The sequence below is a fragment of the Nelumbo lutea genome, chromosome 1 (genome assembly GCF_056320005.1).
Source record: "Nelumbo lutea isolate HS-2025 chromosome 1, American lotus-T2T, whole genome shotgun sequence".
Lineage (NCBI taxonomy): Eukaryota > Viridiplantae > Streptophyta > Magnoliopsida > Proteales > Nelumbonaceae > Nelumbo > Nelumbo lutea.
The window spans coordinates 201,109,264-201,120,861 of record NC_142684.1 but is presented as its reverse complement, the minus strand read 5'-3'; the positions used below and the strand labels follow the sequence as shown (position 1 = coordinate 201,120,861).

The 11,598-nt window shown below is 40.5% G+C and overlaps 1 long non-coding RNA gene and 1 pseudogene across 3 annotated transcripts; both read left to right on the top strand.

Moving 5' to 3' along the window:
• The first annotated feature begins 1,217 nt into the window (after window positions 1-1,217).
• On the top strand, window positions 1,218-4,403 carry LOC148880372 (laccase-17-like; annotated as a pseudogene).
• Window positions 4,404-6,875: 2,472 nt separating this feature from the next.
• Window positions 6,876-9,527, top strand: LOC148880371 (uncharacterized). Of its 3 annotated transcripts, none has more exons than XR_016104543.1 (3): window positions 6,876-7,884; window positions 8,171-9,016; window positions 9,098-9,527. It is a non-coding gene; the product is annotated as an uncharacterized LOC148880371 (long non-coding RNA). The 3 variants fall into 3 exon arrangements; XR_016104544.1 differs by lacking the exon at window positions 6,876-7,884 and having other exon boundaries at window positions 7,907-9,016; window positions 9,098-9,235; window positions 9,328-9,527; XR_016104542.1 differs by lacking the exon at window positions 6,876-7,884 and having other exon boundaries at window positions 7,907-9,016.
• The last annotated feature ends 2,071 nt before the right edge of the window (window positions 9,528-11,598 follow it).

Sequence of the window (11,598 nt, the reverse complement as noted above, 5' to 3'; positions counted from 1 at the left end):
ACAGCCCCTAAACTAAAGTAACCTTGTTGGAAAGTGCGGTAATAACTTTTAGAAATTAGAATAAAATTAAGAAAATCCATGGTCGGTACTCGGTAGTTAGATATAAGATAGATAGATTAGTTTATGAAGTGAGTATGACATGTGAAATTGGCGTATCTTTCCTTTTAAAAAAAAGTCTGAGATCATTTGCATGAGAGCGTATATGGGTTTTGTTTGTCATCAAGTCATTTTTAGGAAAGAGATATCTGCAAGAGCCAGCTATACAATACCTCACAGCATCATGACTTGGCCCAAAGTGATCCACGTGTCTTCATCTCTACCCTCTGTTACTAAGAACATAATGAATCAGTTTCTTTTTATCACATGGTTAATGAAATATTAATAGTCATAACTTAATCACAAAGGGAAAAATGGACCCATTGGTGATTAGTCCAAAAAAGCTAACCGAGGGAGTAGGGTTTCCCTCGAGTCGAGAATACGGTAAATGCGGGCATAAGGCTTCTGAACCGGCCTGTAGATCTCTGCAACAACCGTGCTCCTCCAATAAGCCACAGTACCAACAATTAAAAAGCTGTTCCTCAAATTACCATACTGTCCACCCTTCCATACATAAATAAATAAAATCAGATTATTCTAATTTGTTTCAAAGAGCCAAAACCTACAACAATTAATTCATATATTTCGTGTCTTTCTATTAAAACAAAGCCCACATTCATTTTTATATATTCTGGTGTGTGGCAACAAGAAAGGGTTGTAAATATTTTTAGTAATATTGTGTTTTAATAATATTTTCATCAGGAAGAATGAAAATAAGTAAGTAAAGGGTAACTTTGTAAATTACTTAATTTTGACTAGGAAATTAAAGATGCATCTTTTTACTTTATGAACACTCTAAAGTTCAGCTCGACCAACAGCCAAAGCGGACATTTCCAAGTGAGGAAAAAAAATGTAATGTGGTGACATGAAGGTCCCATTCTTTCTGTAGTATTAATTATAATCTCATTCTCTTTCTCTCTCTTTCTATATATATCCAACCAGACTGGGGTCTCATCACTATGTACCCAGTACCCATACCCAACGGTTGTAAATTAAACTTCCCTCTCCCCTTAATTCCGTATTCATAAATAGATAAAAAATAAGAAGATAAGAGAAAGGGAGAGATGGGTGCTTCTTCTCATCTTCCTTCACCTGTATCTAGCAGGGGTGCTCTTCTGCTTCTCTTGATGCTGAGCTGCTTGTGTCTCTTGCCGGAGCTCGTACTTGCCACTCATGCAGGCATCACAAGGCACTACAAGTTCAATGTACGTTGGCCGGAGATTCTCTCCTAGCTAATTAACTTCACTAGACAGCTTATGATGAGCAAAGAAATATGGGATAATTTCATTTCCTTTAATAATTTGCATCTTTTCTAATTCAAAGTTGACGATGAGCTTCTCTTATTGCAGATCAAGCTACGAAACGTAACAAGACTGCCACACGAAGAGCATCCCAACTGTGAACGGAAAGTTCCCCGGTCCTCGGATCGTTGCAAGAGAAGGGAATCGTTTGGTTATTAAGGTGGTTAACCATATCCAGAACAATGTCAGCCTGCACTGGTATGGAATCCTTTCTCCATCTTTTTTTTTTTTTTCTTGTCAATGCGTGCAGTTGTATGTATAGAAGGTTGCTTCATGTTCATGGTGACTAGGGGTGTCAATATTGGATCGGATTTGGATTGTACCCCATCCAATAAGACATATTGAATTGGACCAATTCAGACTTAATGGTCGAAAGTATATATTGGATTGGATTGGACTTGATCCATCTATAACATATTTATATTGGATAGATTTGAGTCAATATCTGATCCATTGAGACGATAATAATATAGGTATCAATGGACCAAGTTTGAATTAGAATTAATCTAAATTAAAACAAATTTAGACAGATTGGATGGTCAATACATTGAATTGGACTGGTCAAAATAATGTTCATTAGATTGAATTAGACCTGGTCATTTGTAACGAATTCACACCGGATTGGATTGGATTAATTGGACCAAATCCAATTCAATTAACACCCCTAAACTAAACTGGTGACTAATCTAAAGTAATCAATAACTTGGGGCGAATGGCCTTATGCAGGCATGGAATTCGACAGCTTCGGAGTGGATGGGCAGACGGACCAGCGTACGTGACCCAGTGCCCCATTCAAAGGGGCCAGTCCTATGTCTACAATTTCACCATCACAGGGCAGAGAGGGACGTTCTTTTGGCATGCCCACATCTCGTGGCTTAGATCCACCCTTTATGGACCCATTATCATCCTTCCCAAACGCGACGTTCCTTACCCGTTTGTCAAACCCTACAAGGAAGTTCCCCTCATCTTTGGTATTAACTGATTTAACGTCCAAAGTCCAAACACATATTTGATTCTTCTTCGTCCTCTTCAGTTTGGTTGACGTGAAATAAATTTGATTAATTTCCAGGAGAGTGGTGGAACGCAGACACTGAAGCAGTCATACGACAGGCTCTGCAGTCTGGAGCAGGTCCCAACGTCTCTGATGCTTACACCATCAATGGATTTCCAGGGCCCTTGTACAACTGCTCAGCCAAAGGTATGTGGGAAATCTTGGAACAACATCATCAAACTAAGACAAACATGGCTACATACATGCAGTTCTTAAGTAAATTTGTTTTTGGCGCCTATATATATGCATGGACAGATTCATTCAAGCTGAAGGTGAAGCCCGGGAAGACTTATCTCCTCCGCCTGATCAATGCTGCACTCAATGACGAACTCTTCTTCAGCATTGCCAATCACACCCTTACAGTTGTTGAAGCCGACGGCATCTACGTGAAGCCTTTTGACACCGACAAGCTTCTCATCACCCCTGGACAGACTACTGACGTTCTTCTCAAGACCAAACCTGACTTCCCTAATGCTACTTTCTTCATGGCTGCCAGTCCATATTTTACCGGTCTGGGCACCTTCGACAATTCCACCGTTGCCGAAATCCTTGAATACGACGACCAACCATCCAATTCATCCGCCATTAACAGGAAGAAGCAGCTTCCACTGTTCCGACCAACACTCCCTCCCATCAACGTTACCGCTTTTGTGGCCAACTTCTCTAGTAGAATCCGCAGCTTGGCCACTACACAGTTCCCAGCCAACGTCCCCCAGACTGTCGACAAGCGGTTCTTCTTCACAGTAGGACTGGGGTCAAGTCCATGCCCGAAGAACCAGAGCTGCCAAGGGCCCAACAATGGCACCAGAAAGTTCGCTGCTTCTGTGAATAATATCTCATTCGCACTCCCCACCACAGCTATTCTTCAAGCCCATTTCTTTGGGCAGGAGAAGGGGGTCTATACCAGTGATTTCCCCATAAATCCGCCCTTCCCCTTCAACTACACAGGCACTCCACCCAACAACACACTGGTGAGCAACGGTACCAAAGTTGTGGTGCTTCCCTTCAACACCAGCGTGGAGCTAGTGATGCAGGGCACTGGCATATTTGGTGCCGAGAGCCACCCCCTCCACCTTCATGGCTTCAACTTCTTTGTCGTCGGCCAGGGCTTCGGCAACTTTGATCCTAACAAGGACCCTCCCAATTTCAATCTAGTGGATCCTGCCGAGAGGAACACCGTCGGTGTGCCATCCGGCGGTTGGGTTGCCATCCGCTTCTTGTCTGATAATCCAGGTGGGTTGTATATACAACACAACGCATCCAGTACTACTACTAGCTGTAGCAAAATTTCGGTTTTCAGCGGGATAGATATCACAAATCATGCATGAAGAAAATTTAAGTATTATACAGGTAAAAACATATATAAATTGGAAAATTCGAGCGGGATAAATACAATTAGGGGTGTGATCGAAAATCAATTGGGTCCATTGATATAACTAATGAATTTATATTGGATTGGGTTGGATTGGGCCAATATCTGGTCCATTGATATAAGATAAGAATTTAGGTGTCAATGAATCGATTTTGGATAAAACCAATCTAAATTAAAATGAATTTGAACAGATTGGACTGTCCAGACATTGAATTGGACTGATAAAAAAATAGTCCAAATTATTCATTGAACTTGGATTGGACATTATCCATTTATAATGGATTCACATTGGATTGGACCAAATCCAGTCCAATTGACACCCCTAAATACAATTATATCTTAGGGGAGAGAACAAAGTTTACTCGTTACTATAATTATTTTAAATTCTTTTTATGCTTTTTCTATAGATTGATTAATGGCCGAAAATTTTTTGAATGATTGCTTATGAACAGGTGCTTGGTTTATGCACTGTCACTTTGAAGTCCACCTTAGCTGGGGATTGAGGATGGTGTGGATCGTCTTGGACGGAGAACATCCAAATCAGAAGTTACCACCTCCTCCTTCTGATCTTCCCAAGTGCTGACGCTGATCATTTTATTGTGATCAGGATCCTACATTCATTTTTGGAGTGCTTTTTCCCTGTTTATTTATTTTTCGTTCATTTTCCATTTTGTTTTGTGTTTGATGGTTGACTGAAATTGGAGGATTTCTTTCCAAGTTCCAGCCCGCCACCCTCAGTTTGGTTTGGGTTGGAGAGTTGCAGCTGATGAAATTTGTCTAATAAACTGCATACTTTAATGAAAATTGGGAAATTGAGTTTCTTGCTGCCAAACACCAAGCTCCCTCTATTTTAGTTAGTTGTTGTATCATTAGAATTCTAAATTCATATTTTTGGTGCTTTGTCTATCATCTTTCTTCCTTCCAAACTTCCCCGGTTATGTTGGTAAATTTTTATGAGCAAGCGGAGTTTCACAGAATCACAGTTCATTGCTTTCAAGCAAGCTCATCAGGGTTTAGATTCGAATCCTCTAAGTGTTGGATTCGAATTTGGATATATCCCAATCCAAAATGACCCGATCCGATCCGTTAGTTATATTATATCATAAATTTTTTTATTATAATTCTAATTGAATCAGATTAGAATCGGATATTCAACAAGATATTTGAATTTGAATCATGTTCTTGAAAATCGAATTCTTATCAGATTCGGATAGAAACAAATATACCCTTTACCAAATCCAATCCGATTCATTAATTTGCAACCCTATATCTCAACCATCCATCTCATTATATGAAGAAAAAACAATTAACCAGAAGTCAATATTTTTGGTAAGACAAGAAAAGCATATAAAACCCTTATTGTTATCCAAGAAAAATAAAATGAATAGAAAATGCTTGAAGAAGAAGAACTATTTAGTCTTGTAAAGATCTTAGTAATTGCCAGTGCCAACCACAGATTGACTACAGGCCGGATTAATATTTTCTATGTGGTCGTAACTCCTCCTACATTAAACATGGCACTACTTTAATTTCCACCCATTATCTAGAGAGCTCTTGATCCTCGATACTCTTCGAGGATGAGAAGAAAACTCAATCTGGGCGGCCATATTGTTAATTCACCAATTTTCTTACTGCTTTGTCTTTTCACGAAGCGATGTTATAAACGACTTACTGCTTTGTCTTTTCACGAATAAGATATTAGCAGGTTGCGAGTTCCTAAACAAGAAAAGCGGGTTAATTAAGATATCGTTTGAATATTAAAGCAATAAATTATTATTAAACGGTTTCTAAAATACTTTATGACAACTTTTGGGCTCTAATATCAATAAGAATAATATTTTTAATAATTATTAAAATATATTAACTTTTTAAAAAAATATATCAAATAGGGGCAGAGACTATTCATCTCCTCCCTCTTTTAAACCATGAACAAATCTCCCCCAATTCCAATTTCTAAGCTTTAATGGAACAGGCTTCTAAGAGATCATAATATTTACATCCCTCCTATGCCACTCACGACATCTATTCCTACACTACGAACAAGGTTCACAGAGGAAGTTGTGAAATCTGGCATAATTTCACCACTGATGGAGCCTTTTTGAGGGAAGATCAGTTGGGTCTAACAAAGAGCCGCCGTTCGACTTGCTTACCAGAGGGGTGGGAAGCTTGGAGATGGAGAATCGAAAAGTAGAGGAATGGGCTAGCCAAATTCAGTGCTGTATTCTCTAGAAAATTATGCAGAAGAAGCTGTGAATCTAGCGTAATTTCACCACTGGTGGAACTTCTTTGAGGGAAGATCAGTTGGATCGAGCAAAGAGTCGCCGTTTGACTTGCTTACCAGTGCAACTGGCTTACCAAAGGGGTGGGAAGCTTGTAGATGGAGAATTGAAAAGCAGAGAAATGGGCTAGACAAATTCAGTGCTGGTTTCTCTAGAAAGTCAAGCAGAGGAATACCCTCCTAATGGATTACAGAGAAAACAAATCGAAATTCAAGAACAACAAAAGGGTAAAGGCATCTGAAGAAGAAGAAGAAGGAAGAGAGAGATAGAGGTGGGGAGATTTGTTCGGTGGTCTAAGGAAGAAGAAGATGAACAGTGTTTTTGTCCCTTTTTGATAATTTAAATAAAAAGTTAACCTATTATAGAAATTATATTAAAAATGTTATTTTTTATTGATATTAGGGCCCAAAAGTTGCCCTTATCGGTTATAATCACTTTTTTCTTTCTTAAGGTGGCCGATGATGGCATATACTTTTTATTTCATTTCTTAGGACACCCTTATAGTTTCAAGGATTTACTAAAATCTATTTTGTATCTTACTAAAACGTCCTATAGTTTGCAATAATCAATTTACTTAATCAAATTTTTATTAGATAATAATGGATAATGATTATTTTGACCTTAATCTCCATTTGAAAAAAAATCATTTTTTGCCCATAATAAGACATGACAACCACTCTATTTGGTCAATTTTGTGTTTTTTTACAAAAAAAAAAGTATTAGAGATATTTTTTGGAATAAACAATCATGAATTCATGTTAGAACATTTTTCATTCAGTTTGGGTGATCATATAACTATTTTCGCAAAACAAACACTTTTTAGTGAAAGTTTGATCAATTAATTAGGTTGCAAACTCAGGAAGGTTGCTTGGAAAGCTGGGAGGCTTCGTCAAGTAGTGGATCAGAGTTTTTGAAGTTCCCCTCTCAGTCTGGTGCTTGGCAGTCTTCAAGGAGATAGCCAGATAGGGGATGCAGTGGCTGGCTTCACCTCCGTGTACCCGAACAATCTGGTCTGAAAAAGCCTTGAGCCCCTCTGTCTTCTCGTTTAGAGCGGAGCAATCCGTAACATCCCCAGGTTCGTAGGGTTCGAAGTCTGCTCGTCACAAATGAGATGTTCCCAATGCATGATAGGATGTGCATGTGAGGCGCCAGGCGTGAGGATCAGATCCGGTCTCCGAAGTAAAATACCTTTTAGTCCCCGGAGATAACTCCGAGATGCAGCAAGAGTGAGCTGAACCCGAGATCGATTGCTCTGCCTTTACACAGTGTAAAGGACCTGACTTCTCTTTTTCCGATCTGAAGTCGGCTTACGAATTGGGAAAGAGTGGAGGCTGTTCGTAGGACCATGGGACTGTTGCGGCCCCTGCGAAATGGACTCGTTGCATAAGGAAAAAGGAGGAAGCAGTGACAGCTTCCGTTTCACGGGGTAAGAGAAGAGGCAGTGGAGGTTTGCAGAGGCCTCTGGCGTCGGGAGACGTTGAACATGGGGTGTCGCCTCATAGTCTTTTCTCGCCAGTAGGGGGCGTTCTGTTGTGCAACAGCCGGCAGGAGTCGCGTGAGAGTTGGTGTTGCCGGAGGACCAGCCGGTGGAGATGACAGGTCTCTCGGTCTCCTCAGCTTTTCATTTGGGGGCCCGGGTAGACCCGTTATGGGTCAACCCGATGTCTATTGTTAGCCCGCCTACCTTTCAAGACAATGGGCTAGACTCGTAGGTGAAGCCCACTTTGGCAGGGGCCTCGCATGCTCTTGTCCCCCTGAAATCGGTTTCTCCACGAGGCATTGAAGGTTTGAATTATTAGACTTGAGGTTCTAAATAAGTAAATATCGGCATATCGGTCTTTATTGGTGTTTTTTTATGTTTTATTTATTTTTTTTTCAAAAATTGATTTAGAGGAATTGGTTTAAGTCATCGCTATCTTCTGAATCATGAATCAAAAAGCCTCCGATATAATATGCATCGACTAATACGTAATGATATTTTGAAATTTGAACCTGTCGTTGCTTGCTAAGACCCTTCACCCAGATCTAAAAGTAGTACTGACTTCTAGTCATGTCTTCTCTTGGAATTAAGCTTGCCTTTAGATGTAGATTTGGAGGATGAACCCTTGTTTGAATTGCAAGAGAAAGAATGATGAACGCTTAAAGGGCCGTTGTAGCTCAAGTGGAGCAGCTGTTGGAATTTGAGAAGCTTTTTCAGGCTTCTTACACAGCGGAGCAAGAGCCCCAGTTACGAGATTGGTTTAATTCCTCACTTGTCAGTGAAGTGAAGGCTCATATCCCTCGGAACGATAGGTGCTTGGAGGTGGAAAAAGCAGTCGAGACAGAAAAGTTCCTGGTCAGATGTTTCAGCAACCTCCACTTCAGGGCACTCGCAGCACCAGGGAAAGGGGTAATAGAGGCAGAGGAAGAAACAGTGTGGCCCGTTAATTTGCGGGGCAGGTTCTTTCTAGTTCTTTGAGGTGTTTTTAGGGTCCGTTTGGTTTGAGGGAATAGGAGCCTGGAATCGGAATTGGAATGGCCCATTCCCATTTCAAGTGCTTGGTTGACCGGAATGGAAATCGCATTCCCATTCTAGGCGGAATGGGAATCCCTTCATATGGGGGAATGGCCATTCCTGACCCTCCCATTCCGGTTTATGATTTTTTAATTTTTTTGGACAAAAATGCCTTCCTCATTTTCAATCTAGTCGAAGAGACGAAACAGGGGATTGGAGTTTCCCCATTTTCAATCCAGCTGAAGAGACAAAACAGAGATTGCGAGAACTCCAAGCCTTCTTCCATCGCCGAACAGAGAGCTGAACCAACCTCTGGCGAGGTAAAACAACTGCTGAACCATTCTCCTCCACCACCACCACCACCACCTCCTCCTCCTCCTTCGAAATCAACCGCATGCTCTGATTGAACCAACCTCCGGCGAGGTAAGACCACTAATTGAATCTTCTTCTTCTTCTTCCTCACCGGATTCAATCTAAAATCGTTTCATCCTAAACCTCGTGCAGAGTCTTCATCTAGAGCACCGATCGCTGCAGTAGTTCAAAGGGAGAGAGAGATGAAGGGCGAGTGATTCAAGATCAAAGCTCGTCTCAAATCTTCCCCTACAACATCCATCGATTCCAAGCCAATATTCTAACAGATAAGTGCGTTCTACAATATTTCACCATTTTTCTGGTTTCGTTTCTTCCATTTTATGTTTATGACTCTATTTAAGTTGTTGTCTCGAATTGACTAGGGCCTGAGGGAGAGGGATGGACCTGGTTCTGTCGAATCAGCTCGTCAACTACTAAACTCTCAACGCCTACCCAACCTCTTCATTTTTTCTTTCTAACTCCGATTACTCAATGCATGATTAGTGCGATTGATGACCTTCTGATGTATTTTTTTCTTTCCCTGTTTTCTCCTCCTAATTTTAAATATGATGTCATTAGTCCACTTGATGGTTATTTCATCTGAATTATCTGGCCGACAACTGATCTGAACTCTCCGATAAGCAGGGAGTTTTCCTGTAGTAGGCAATATAAGAAATAGATAAATTATAAATTGTGATTAATAAAAAATGATAAAAAAATAATAATAAAAAGAAAAGGGAATACATTAGAAGAAAAAAAGTCTCTACAGATTAGAACTGCTAGTTGTAATTAATTATTCCCCTCCTCCTTTCCATGAGCTTTCAAGGACCCATGTGATCCCTTTATCTCACATGCATGCTCCCACCTCCTTTATTTGATAGATGAGAGAGGATGAGAATAGCTGCATGTTCAGATGGGTCCAAAGATCAGCTAATTCACTGGAAGGTAATGTGGCATTGTGGCTAGGGTAGGGGTGGAGAGATATAGCCTGTATTGGGGTTCACTCCTCCCTGAGTGGCTCCTTCTGTATTTTAGTTTTTGAGATAGTGCATGCTTTTCTGCCTTCTATTTTTAGTTTGCCTTATTAGTGCAAAGATGTTGAGGTGGTATCAGGTGATTGTGGTCTGGTCTCTCATGTAAAAAGCTGTCAATTGTATATTTATTTCTTTCTTCTCCTAATAAAGTTTTAATCTCCCATAAGAGAAGGGTTGCAGTGACCTGTTTCAAGCTGTAAGCCCAACAAGTTTAACAATAGATAATAGGTCCGATAACAAAACTAACAAAAAGTTGCAGAGAAAAGCCAATAAAATACTAGGCTTGCTACATAAATAGATTAGGTGTCTATCCTACCAAATTACAACAACAACATGATTATTACTTGATATACTTGGTAATCAGTCAATGACAGAAGCATAAAAATGCAGTATTGTTAAATACTATACGTTGGAACATCAGGTCTGTTAACCATACTTGTTGTGATGCCATGGACATGGGAATTGAGGATAACACGTTCTAGGTTGACTAGAGTTTGGAATGTACTGTTCTCACCTCCCAGGAGATCCTGAATTGCAATCTCAATGATTCGTTCGTTTTCTCTGCTCAATCAAATGGTTTCAATATCATAAACAAAAAATGTGACAAGTTGCTCTAGTACTTTGCTATCTGAAATCTTGTCTCGAATGTCACAGTATTGAACTCTTTCAAATTCTATCAGTTTTGGCTTATTTATGTTTAACCTAGTTGTTGCTGTAACTTTTCTGTCCAACACTTTGTGCCTGATTTCATATAGTTTACTGCTCTGATCAGGTGTGCCAGCATGACATGGGATGATGGCATGCGGGCCGTGCCAGGCCCCACATGACGGTTTAGGCCAAGCTTGGGGTTCCAGGTTCACGTGCCGGCATGACACTATGTGTGCCGTGCCGCTTGTGGCCCACGTGCCGGGATGGCTCAACCTGCGGCACGACATGTGGCGTGGGCCAGCACCACACGACCCGCTGACAAACTAGCTAATTTCAACCTTTTGGGGTTTTTTTATATAAATACCCTCCAACAACTATATACAATTATACAGGGAGTATTTATGTATTTTGGTTTTGGGGGAAAAAGAATGACACAAATGCCCCCAACAACTATATAACAACTAGTTTGAAGGGGCATTTTGGGTAAAGTGATAAATAACTTTACAATGACCATAGTACCCCTCCCAATAGTACACCTGATGTTTCACCTAAAGTAAATGATCAAAGTCAAGAACAATAGGGGAAAATGATGAAGCCAATATATTTTGTATACATGCATTTGGGGCCCGCCTAACATGGCCCACGTGCTGTAACTTTTATGACTATAGTTTTCACTTCCTACTTTTATATGTCGTTGCTTCCATCTTCCCCTATATTGTTCCTAGTGTAGTGCGATCTAACTGCTCCCTGCTGGAGGGTGATCTGGCTTCCAGTCGGACGGCGAGCTAGATGGATCTACAAAACAAGATCAGAGAACCCGGGGTGGATAGCTCGGTGAGGTAGCTCCAATGCTTAAGTTAGTAATCTAATGCGAGCTAAATAGCTTTGAGAGTGTAGAGAGTTAGAGTGCTAGAGAGCAGAAAAATCATGCGTACCTTAAGCCATCGGGGATGGAGCCTTTATATAGTTGAA